The sequence below is a fragment of the Octodon degus genome, unplaced genomic scaffold (genome assembly GCF_000260255.1).
Source record: "Octodon degus isolate 3935 unplaced genomic scaffold, OctDeg1.0 scaffold00169, whole genome shotgun sequence".
NCBI classification, from domain to species: Eukaryota; Metazoa; Chordata; class Mammalia; order Rodentia; family Octodontidae; genus Octodon; species Octodon degus.
Window position 1 is genome coordinate 1239112 of NW_004524745.1, and position 9779 is coordinate 1248890.

At 46.3% G+C, this 9779-nt stretch overlaps 1 pseudogene; it reads right to left on the reverse strand.

The window, feature by feature from the left end:
- Positions 1 to 9779, reverse strand: part of LOC101588830 — a 42368-nt pseudogene that overhangs the window by 20741 nt on the left and 11848 nt on the right.

Here is a 9779-nt window from a genome sequence, read left to right on the forward strand (position 1 = left end):
AGCTCAGCCCACCAGGGGGCGGGGCTGGCTGGCATGTGGTGCTGGGGGATTGAAATGCGGTCCCTGTGCTTTGCTAAACTTGTTCTAAGTAGGTGCTTTAGACCACTGAGCCATCTCACCAGCCCCAGACCCTGTCTTAAAAAACAAAACAACTAAAAGAAAAGAACAAAAGAGAAAGAAAAGAATTAATTTTGAGTTTTCAAATCTACTGAAATAAACCAGGGTGCACACTGGCGCACAGTTGTAATCCCAGAATTTATGAGGCTGAGGCAAAAGGATCGCTGTGAGTTTGAGGCCAGCCTGGGCTACATAAATGAATTTAAGGCCTTCTTGGACTGCATTGTGAAACCCTGAAAAACAAAACAAAAAAAACCCTACTGAAATAAATTGGCAATAGATTAACAGACAAAAAGGCACTCAAATTTATTTAACCATAGTTTTAGATGACACTGGAGTCTTCAGAGTAAGACCCAAGGCCCCACCATGAACTTTGTATTTTTATGCTTAGAGTAATGAGGGACAGCTGTGTATATGTATAAATGGGAAAGGGTATGTGCTAATGGAGAGAGATGAGTGAGGAGTGGAAAAGGGCAGTGATTTCTGATTTTTCTTGGCTCCTCAGTTGTAGCATCTTTTTCCCAGCTGTGGGGGGAGCAGGAGCCCCCTGGAATGAAGGTCTTAATTTTCTTTCTTTGGTACTGGAGATAGAACTTAGGACCTTGTGCTTGCCAAGCAGTCACTTATGCCACTGAACTATGTCCCCGCCCTCCTTTCTTTGACTCAGGGTCCAGTGTAGTGCAAGCTGTTTCTGAAGTCACTATATACCCCAGGCTGGCCTCAAACTCAAAGCAGTTGTCCTGCTTTGGCTCCCCAAGTGTGAGGAGTACAGTTCCACCACACCTAGCTTAGTCCTACTTTCTTCAGGATCAGCTGTAACACGGTAGATGTGTGTATGGTAGGAGGAAGGGTAGAGCAATATTTTTAGGCTTTGTGGAAAAAGGGTCCTGATTTCTATGACCAAGCTAGGGGAAGAGGCATCTAGTCTCCATGGCTTGCCCTGGGAGAGGGTAAGAGGGAAGAAACAGGAGGCCAGAGAAAAACTTGGCTTCTGAGGCCTTTACTTTAGGGTATCAGCTTGCGAGCCCCAACAGATACATTCTCTCATTCCACAAGTGTTGGCTGGGCAGCTATTTTGTGCTAGCACCTATGCTAGGCAAGCACTGGGCCCAGGGTGTCACACTAGGTGAAGGCCCAGGACTCGCACAGTTCATTTCTAGTGGAAGAGTATTCCGGGTATGATGTTTGTGTAACTGGAGACCCCAAAATTAAGTGATGTAAAATAATATCTAGTGTGTACATGAGTTCTGTGGATTAGAAGAGCTGGGGAAGTAGTTCAGTGGCATAGTACTTGCTCTGCATGTGTAAAGGCCTGGGTTCAATCTCCAGAACTGAAAAGAAACAAGGTCTGTATTATCCTATGAGTCAGGAATGCAGACTGGGCACCGTGCCTTAGATCTGTGCCACCACGCCTGGGGCCTCAGCTGGAGGACAAGAGGCCAGGCGAGTCATCCAAAAGCCCGCATTGGGCATGCATGGTGGCAGGGCCAGCTGTCGGTGCCCTCCTTTAACTGTGCTTGTTGGCCTGAATACCAAAGCATGCGGGAGAGAGAGTGCCCGGAGGACGAGGCTGTGGCACTGTCCCCCATAGCCCCTGCTTATGAAGGGATCACCATGTGCCAGACATAAGGAAAACATTACCCACACAGGACATTGGATGTGAAAGGACTATCAGGGCGAGTGCAAGAAGCCACTGGGACTGAAGTGAGTGGTGACTCTACACACATGGCCAGGCATTATCTGAACAAACAGAGGCACCCTCACAGTCCTCCTGCCTCAGCTTCAGGAGTGCTGTAGGAGAGCCCAAAATTCAGTAATGTAGAATGATGTCTATTGTACACATGGACTCTGTGGGTCAGAAGAGCTGGGGATGTAGCTCACTGGCAGAGTACAGGATGAGCCACCCAGCCTGGGAACTTTTTTCTCTCTTAGAAAATATATACGGGCTGGTGAGATGGCTCAGTGGTCTAAAGCACCTACTCGGAACAAGCTTGCCTGAAGCACAGGGACCACGGTTCGATCCCCCAGCACCACATGCCAGCCAGCCGCGCCCCCTGGTGGGCTGAGCTAGCCACACACACATAAATGGATAGATGGATAAATAAATAAATAAATTAAAAAAAAAAAAAGAAAACATATACATTGGGCCAAGGAGATAGCTCAGTGAAGTAAGTACTTCCCTGGCAAGCGCAAGGGCCTGAGTTCAATCCCCGGTTCAAAAAAAAAAAAAAAAAAAAAAAAAAAAGAAAGAAAGAAAGAAAGAAAGAAAGAAAGAAAGAGAAAAAGAAAATACACACATAGGGTCTTACTGGGATGTGCTCAGTAGTGCAGTGCTTGCCTGGCAGGCTCAGAGCTCTGGGTTCCATCCTTAGCACCTCAAAACAAAAAGTATACATAAAAATAAAAAGTGAGGGGCCAAGGAGATGGCTCAGTAGAATAAGCGCTTGCCTGGCAAGTGCAAGGGCCTGAGTTCAATCCCCGGTTCCGCAAAAAAATAAAAATAAATAAAAATTGAAAGTTCCACCTGCATGGTGTTGCTCACCTGTAATCTTGCCTCTGCTTCCACCCTGTGGATGAGAATTCATGGATTGTGGCTCTTTTGGAATAAGGACCCTGGCCCTGAAGAGGGCACAATCGGAGTGTCTGTGGCCTTTTTATAGTTATTTCTTTTGTTTTGTATTGGTCTGTTTTTGTGCTACCAGGAATTGAACCCAAGGCCTTTACACTGAACTACTCCTTCCTGCTCCCTTTTAAATTTTAAGATTTTGAGACAGGTTCTCACTAAATTGTTAAATTGGGCTTTGAATTTATGCTCCTTCTGCCTTAGCCTCCCAGAATGCTGGGATCACATGCACGACCCACCATCCCTGGCTAGGAGCTTTGTGCTGAGTAGCCCTCAGTCCCTTTTAGTAATTCACTGGAAGCACCCAATCGTCAGTGGCAGAAACAAACAGCTTCTACACCTCCCTGTAATCCTTGGTGACAGCTTTTTTAGGATGGCCAGATTCTGCAAATTCAACCCATAATGACTCAGAGGCATCACAGGAGGTTCAAAATTGCCCCGGCTCCTTCCTGAAGGTGGATGTTCAAAAACAGGATTGCCCAATGGATAGAAGTCCTGGCACTGTCACTTACTTGGCTAAATAATAAAGTATTGGGTGGGGGCTCTGTGCTTTTATCTGTGAAATGCCTGATGGAAGTGTAGGCATCGATAAGCAAGTGCGTGCAGAACACTAGGTAGCTACAACTTATTATTTTTATAGGTCTCCAATAAAAGATTTCAGAATTTCTCCACAAGTAACCATTTACAGCTGTCAACAGGGAAATAAGTCTTTTGAAATTAAGAGGGATTAGTCTATTTCAGCCCATTTTAAATCATTGACTTGAGTTCTATATGCCACGTGGGAGGCCATTTTTAAGGCCCTCTAGGGCTTTTTCTCTTTTTCCCCTGGTTCTGGCACCTTCTTTGGCAGGAAGAGGAGTGAAAAGGCAGCCTCAGAACTGTTCTTTCTTTGCCCTGCACCTGTCCCTGGAGTCCCAGATGCTGTCTGTTGGCAGAGGGGGGACAGGGAAGAGATGCGTGGTGGGGAGGGAGATATTCTCATTTGGCCTGGCTTTGGTGAGAGGCTTCCCCACTGGGGGTCTTTAGACCCTTCAAGCCCCCAGGGGGCCTATTGACCCTTTCTGGAGAAGAAGTGAGTGGGGGTTGGTTGGGCTGAGTTTGAGGAGCCCCCTGTCTGAGGTTAATAATCATCACAAAGGCCATCCTGGCTAGATTCCTATAGTCCCTGGAGGCTTGAGGGGCTGTCACTTTCAGGGCCTCCTTTGAATCCTCTTTCCATCCAAAGAGGAGGTCCTGGGGGCTCCAGAGGCAGCCAAATAATGTGGGGACAATGACACCCTGTGAGCCATGTTTTGTAACAATGGCCAGCACCAATTGAGTGCTTATTAGATGCCAGGCCCTCACCATTGTTTGGGAGCAGGATACTATTACAATCAAGGAAAAGGAAGCCAAGGGCCCTTAACTGCTCAGGGACCAGGCAACCTAGCCTGGCCAGCACTGAAGGCCCAAGGCTGGGTTCTAGCACCGGTGCACTCCACTTCAAAGCTGCCCTTGCTTCCAGACCTGCCCATTCTCGCCTCCTCCCTCCACTCCAGTCCCCCAGCCTCCCAGTATCAGCGCTTCCCAGGGTTCTCCTGCCAGATCCTTCCAGCCCATCCACTGAGTTCCAACACTCCTCATCTCCAATTGTTATCCCTCCAATCATGCAAGACACCCCTGAGTCAAAGGGGATTACTAGGCCAGCACTGGGGAGGCTGAGGCAGGAGGATTGCTGCAAACTCTAGACCAGGATGGGCTACAAATTGAGCTCAGGGCCAACCTGAACTGCAGAGCAAGATCCTATAACAAAAAGACAACAAAACAAAACAAAACACAAACAAACAAACAAAAAACAGATAGAGAGAGACAGATTCCTTTCCCAGTCCTTTCTAGTCTAGCCATTCCCCCATTTCTCTTTCCCCCTTTGAAACATGATGTTGGCCTCAACAAATTCATGGCAATCTTCCTGGCTCAGCCTCCCAAGTACTGGGATTACAGGCATGCACCATTCCACGCCCACTCCCTGCATCCTTTTTAATGCCATTGTGGGCCCCAGGTTCCTACTAGTGCTAAGAAGAGGCTCTGTCTGCATCTATCTAGCTCCAGGGACAGCTACTGGCCTTCTCCAGATGTGGCTTCCAAGTATGGAGAGGTGGCCAGGTGACCAAGTCTAGATCTAACAAGCAACCCATCCTACAGACCTGAGGGCGTGAACACTTTGGGAGTTTCCACATCTCTGGCCCCACTGCTTAGTAGCCTAGTGATTTGGCAGAAGCCCTTCACCTTTTTTTTTTTTTTTTTTTTTAAAGAACTAGAGGGCTGGAGAGATAGCTCAGTGGTCTAAAGCGCTTGCTTAGGCAAGCATGCAGGGACCTCGGTTCGATCCCCAGCACCACATGCCATGCCAGCCCCACCCCCAGGGTGGGCTGAGCTGACCATAAAAAAGAAAAAAAAGGGGCTGGTGAGATGGCTCAGTGGTCTAAAGCACCTACTTAGAACAAGCTTAGCAAAGCACAAGGGACCGCGTTTCAATTCCCCAGCCCCACATGCCAGCCAGCCCCGCCCCCTGGTGGGCTGAGCTGGCCACACACATACACACAAATAAATAAATAAATAAAATTAAATAAATAAAGAAAGAAAGAAAGAACTAGAGGTTGAACCAAAGGCCTCATCCATACTAGGGCAAGTGCTGTGTCTCTGACCAATAGCCTTGGTGCACCTAGCCCCTTCTTGCCTCAATTTCTTTATCCACAAATTGAGAATAAAGTTAACACTTTTGTAGACTTTGGTGAGAATTAAATTGGATAATACATATAAATACCATACCTGAAAGGCTGGGGATGAGTGGCTTTTTTTTTTTTTTTTTTTTTTTTTTTTTTTTTTTTTTTTTTTTTTTTTTGCGGAACTGGGGATTGAACTCAGGCCCTTGCACTTGTCAGGGAAGCGCTTATTCTACTGAGCCATCTCCCCAGCCCCTAGTGGCATATCTCAAGTGGAGACGATCTTACACTTGACTCCCCAGAGAGAAAAGATTCCCTGTTTTGAGCCAAGTATGTAACACCCACCTGTAACACCAGCAGAGCCCAGGATGGGCAGCTGAAAGATTTATCAAGACCCTTTCTCAAAAAAAAAAAAAAAAAAAAGATACAGTTTTTCTGTTCTGCTAGCTAATCCCTTGTAGCTGGGCACAGTGCTGCAAGCCTATAATTCCAGCTACTCAGGAGGCTGAGGCCAAGAATCTCAAGATAAACCCAGCCTAGGGAACTTAATAAGAAACTAACTCAGATTAAAAAGCACTATGGTATAGCTCAGTGACAGAGTGCCCTGGGTTTAATCTTCAGTACTTTAAAAAAAAAGTCCCTTGGAAGATACTGGTTGGTGGGAACCTAGAACAGTATCACGCAGGCAAACCAGAGTAGGTCGTCGAACTGACCCTGTGGTTGCTTTCCAGCTTTAAATCTCAGGGTGGGGCTGGAGAGATGGCTCAGTGGTCTAAAGCACCTACTTGGAACAAGCTTGGCAAAGCATAGGGACCGCGGTTCAATCCTCCAGCCCCACATGCCAGCCAGCCGCGCCCCCTGGTGGGCTGAGCTGGCCACACACACACACACACACACACACACACACACACTAAATGTTAAAATAAAAATAAATAAATAAATAAATAAATCAATCTCAGGGTGCCTAGGAAAGGCTACTAACACTGGTTGCCTCTGTCTCCTGCCATGTTTCCACCTGTGTCAGTAGGGTCTCCTCACTGGATTCCTGGGACCTGAAAACACAGGCATTTGTGGGAATGCCGCCAAAAGTCTGCCGCTCCAGCCAGGCGTGGTGGTGCAAACCTGTGATTCCAGTGCTTGAAAGACTAAAGCAGGAGGATCACTGTGAGTCTGCCCTGTCTCAATAAATAAATAAGTTTGTTCTCTGAGTCAATACTTCCACATCAAAAGCTTCCTTAAAAAAATTAAAGAGCCTGGCAAGATTTTCTCATAGGGATGGGCTTGTAAATGCTATTTATTTATTTAAAAAATATTCTTTTTTTTTTTTTTTAATTTTATTTACTTATTTATTTTGTGTGTGTGTGTGACCAGCTCAGCCCACCAGGGGGCGGGGCTGGCTGGCATGTGGTGCTGCTGGGGGATTGAACCACGGTCCCTGTGCTTCGCTTGTTCTAAGTGGGTGCTTTAGACCACTGAGCCATCTCACCAGCCCTTGTAAATGCTATTTACAGACACAAGCTTAATGTCTAGTGACGGGAGACTGAACCTATACATCCCGAACTCAGCAGTCTGCAGCCTCACAAATGGGCGGCAGGAGACGGTCACAGTGGCAGGAGCCAATATTCAAAAGGCAACGCTTTAACTTGTCATTTTAAAAGAAAACAACAGAGGGATAGGGGTATAGCTTGACAGCACAGCCTTTACCTGACAAGCTGAAGGTCCTGAGTTCGGTTCTCAACAGGCTGCCCCTAAAAAAGAAAACAATACAGACATTATATATCTCTTCTTGTTGTACATCTGTGGTTTCTAATTTATTTGCAAATGAGCATGCATTAATCTTGTAATAGAGAAAAGCCCATATTCAGCAAAAGCTCGGTAAGAGTTGGGGATTAATGGCATGGTTTTCGTTTTTTTTTTTACCGGAAATCAAGCTCAGGTCCTTGTGATTACCAGGCAGGCCCTTGTGCCATTAAGCCATATCCCCGGCCAGATGGCATAGTATTAAGGCAGCTAAGTTGGATAGAAATTAATAGGCAGTCCAACAGAGAGTGACTCTCAAGAGAAACAGTGCAAAAGATGAGAACACTCCAAAGCTGCAGCTGGAGGCGCATACATCGAAGGCCAGGCCTCAGGATAATGGTGCAGACTGGGAGATAGCTCAGTGGCACAAATACCTGCCTGGCAAGCATGATGTCCTGCGTTTGATCCCTGGTACCCCCCCAAAAAAAAAAAAAAAAAAGATAACGGTGCAATGACCAGGCCTGTATGCCTCCCTGAGGGATAAACAATAACTTCAGACTGTACTGTGATTGGTATCACCAGGCCCAGTAAAGTCCAGATAGACATGTCACCCAGCTGGGTGGCCAGCATATGGACCCATCCCATCCCCAAAATGCCTTTCTTTTCATGTACCCTTGCTACATGACTCATTTCCCTATTAGCTAAGCAGCTATACTTGTCACCTTACAGGTTGATTGTAACTTGACCCACATTGTACCCACATCGTGATTTTGCTGTATAAATTGTCCATGACAAAGGGCCTCAGTGGCAACCCTCTTTGCCACCCCACCCATCCCTCAGGAGCTATTTCTCAATTGTGTTTTTCTACTCTTTTTTTTTTTTTTTTTTAATTTTTTTTTTTTTTTTTTTGAGAGAGAGAGAGAGAGAGAGAGAGAGAGAGAGAGAGAGAGAGAGAGAGAGAGAGAGAGAGAGAGAGGCCAGCTCAGCCCACCAGGGGGCGGGCTGGCTGGCATGTGGTGCTGGGGGATTGAACCGCGGTCCCTGATGCTTTTGCTAAGCTTGTTCTAAGTAGGTGCTTTAGACCACTGAGCCATCTCTCCAGCCCTGTTTTTCTACTCTTAAGCTCCACCGTTCCTTAGAATTCATTCTGTGATTGGGGGAATACATCTGACCTCTGCACATCTGACATCTAGCAAGCTGGGCGTTATACTTCTCTTACATCTGTGAGACTGGCTTTGTATTTAGCTGCTAGATGGATTTCTGCCTCTTGGCCCAGTAAACTCCGGAGTAACAAGTTTCCATTTAAGTTTGTGTCAAAGGAAAAGCAATTGCGAAAAAGAAGACATGTGCCATTTGTGCGGCACACACCCATAATCCCAGCACTCAGGAGGCTGAGGCAGGAAAATGGCCACAAGTTTAAGGCCAACCTATGCTATATGATAAGTTCAAATCCTACCTGGAAAACAAAGTGAGACTCTGTCTCAAAAAGAAGAAAGTTGGAAAGAGAGAGAGAGAGAGAGAGAGAGAGAGAGAGAGAGAGAGAGAACATGAGAACTTTTATGGTCCCTTATTTATTTTTTTATTTTTATGTATTTGGTACAGGGTCTCACTATGCAGTTTGGACTCTTGTGGTGATCCTCCTGTTTCAACCTCTCCAGTGCTGGGATTATAGGCATGTACCACCACTCCCTGTGTTGGTGGCCTTCCCGGTGTGCCCAGGGCAGGGCTGGCATGCATGTGGTACCGGGGATTGAACTCAGGTCCTTGCACTTGGCAGGTGCTTAGATCCACAGCCCCTGTGGACCCCTTTTTGATACTCTTTGGTATCCTTTGTGTCTTTGATCTGGATAGTTGGGGACATGATCTGGAAGTGGAAGGGGACCTGCTAGATGCCTTCCCTTTTCTAGCTATGGATAACTGATGCTTCCTTATTCTCATGCAAATACAGCTCAGAGATAAATGCCCCAGTCTCATTGTCTAGTTGGGTGCCTTGGTGCTTTCTGGCAGGCAAAGACCTCAGCTACCCCACTAGAGAAGCCTTTGTCTTCCTGTGGTACCCTCGACCTTCTCTCCCTCCATGTCCTCTGTCCAGGTGATCCCAGGTGATTTGTGTGTAGGGGGAAGGACCTGGTACTCACCTAGGCTCCGATGGACTATGAAAGAGAACTACGCAGGAAAACAAAACAAAACAAAACAAACAAACAACAACAAAAAATATATATATAAACGGGTCTTAAGTATGTAGTACAGACTGGACTTGAACTCACTATTTAGCCCAGATTGGCCTCAAACTCACAGTGATCCTCCTGCTTCAGCCTCCTGAGTGCTGGATGACAAGTGTGTACCAAAATGCTTTGGCTTTTTTTTTTTTTTTTTTTTTTGGCGGAACCAGGGATTGAACTCAGATGCTTGTGTTTGCCAGTCAAGCGCTTATCTTACTGAGCCATCTCCCTGGCCCCTATTGTTTATTGTTTTTGTTTGTTCATTTTGAGACAGGGTTTTGCTAAATCACTGAACGGCCTAGTATGAGCCATACATGATGAATTCAAGGCCAGGCTAGACCACATAGTGAGACCCTGTCTGAAAAAAACAAAAAAAAA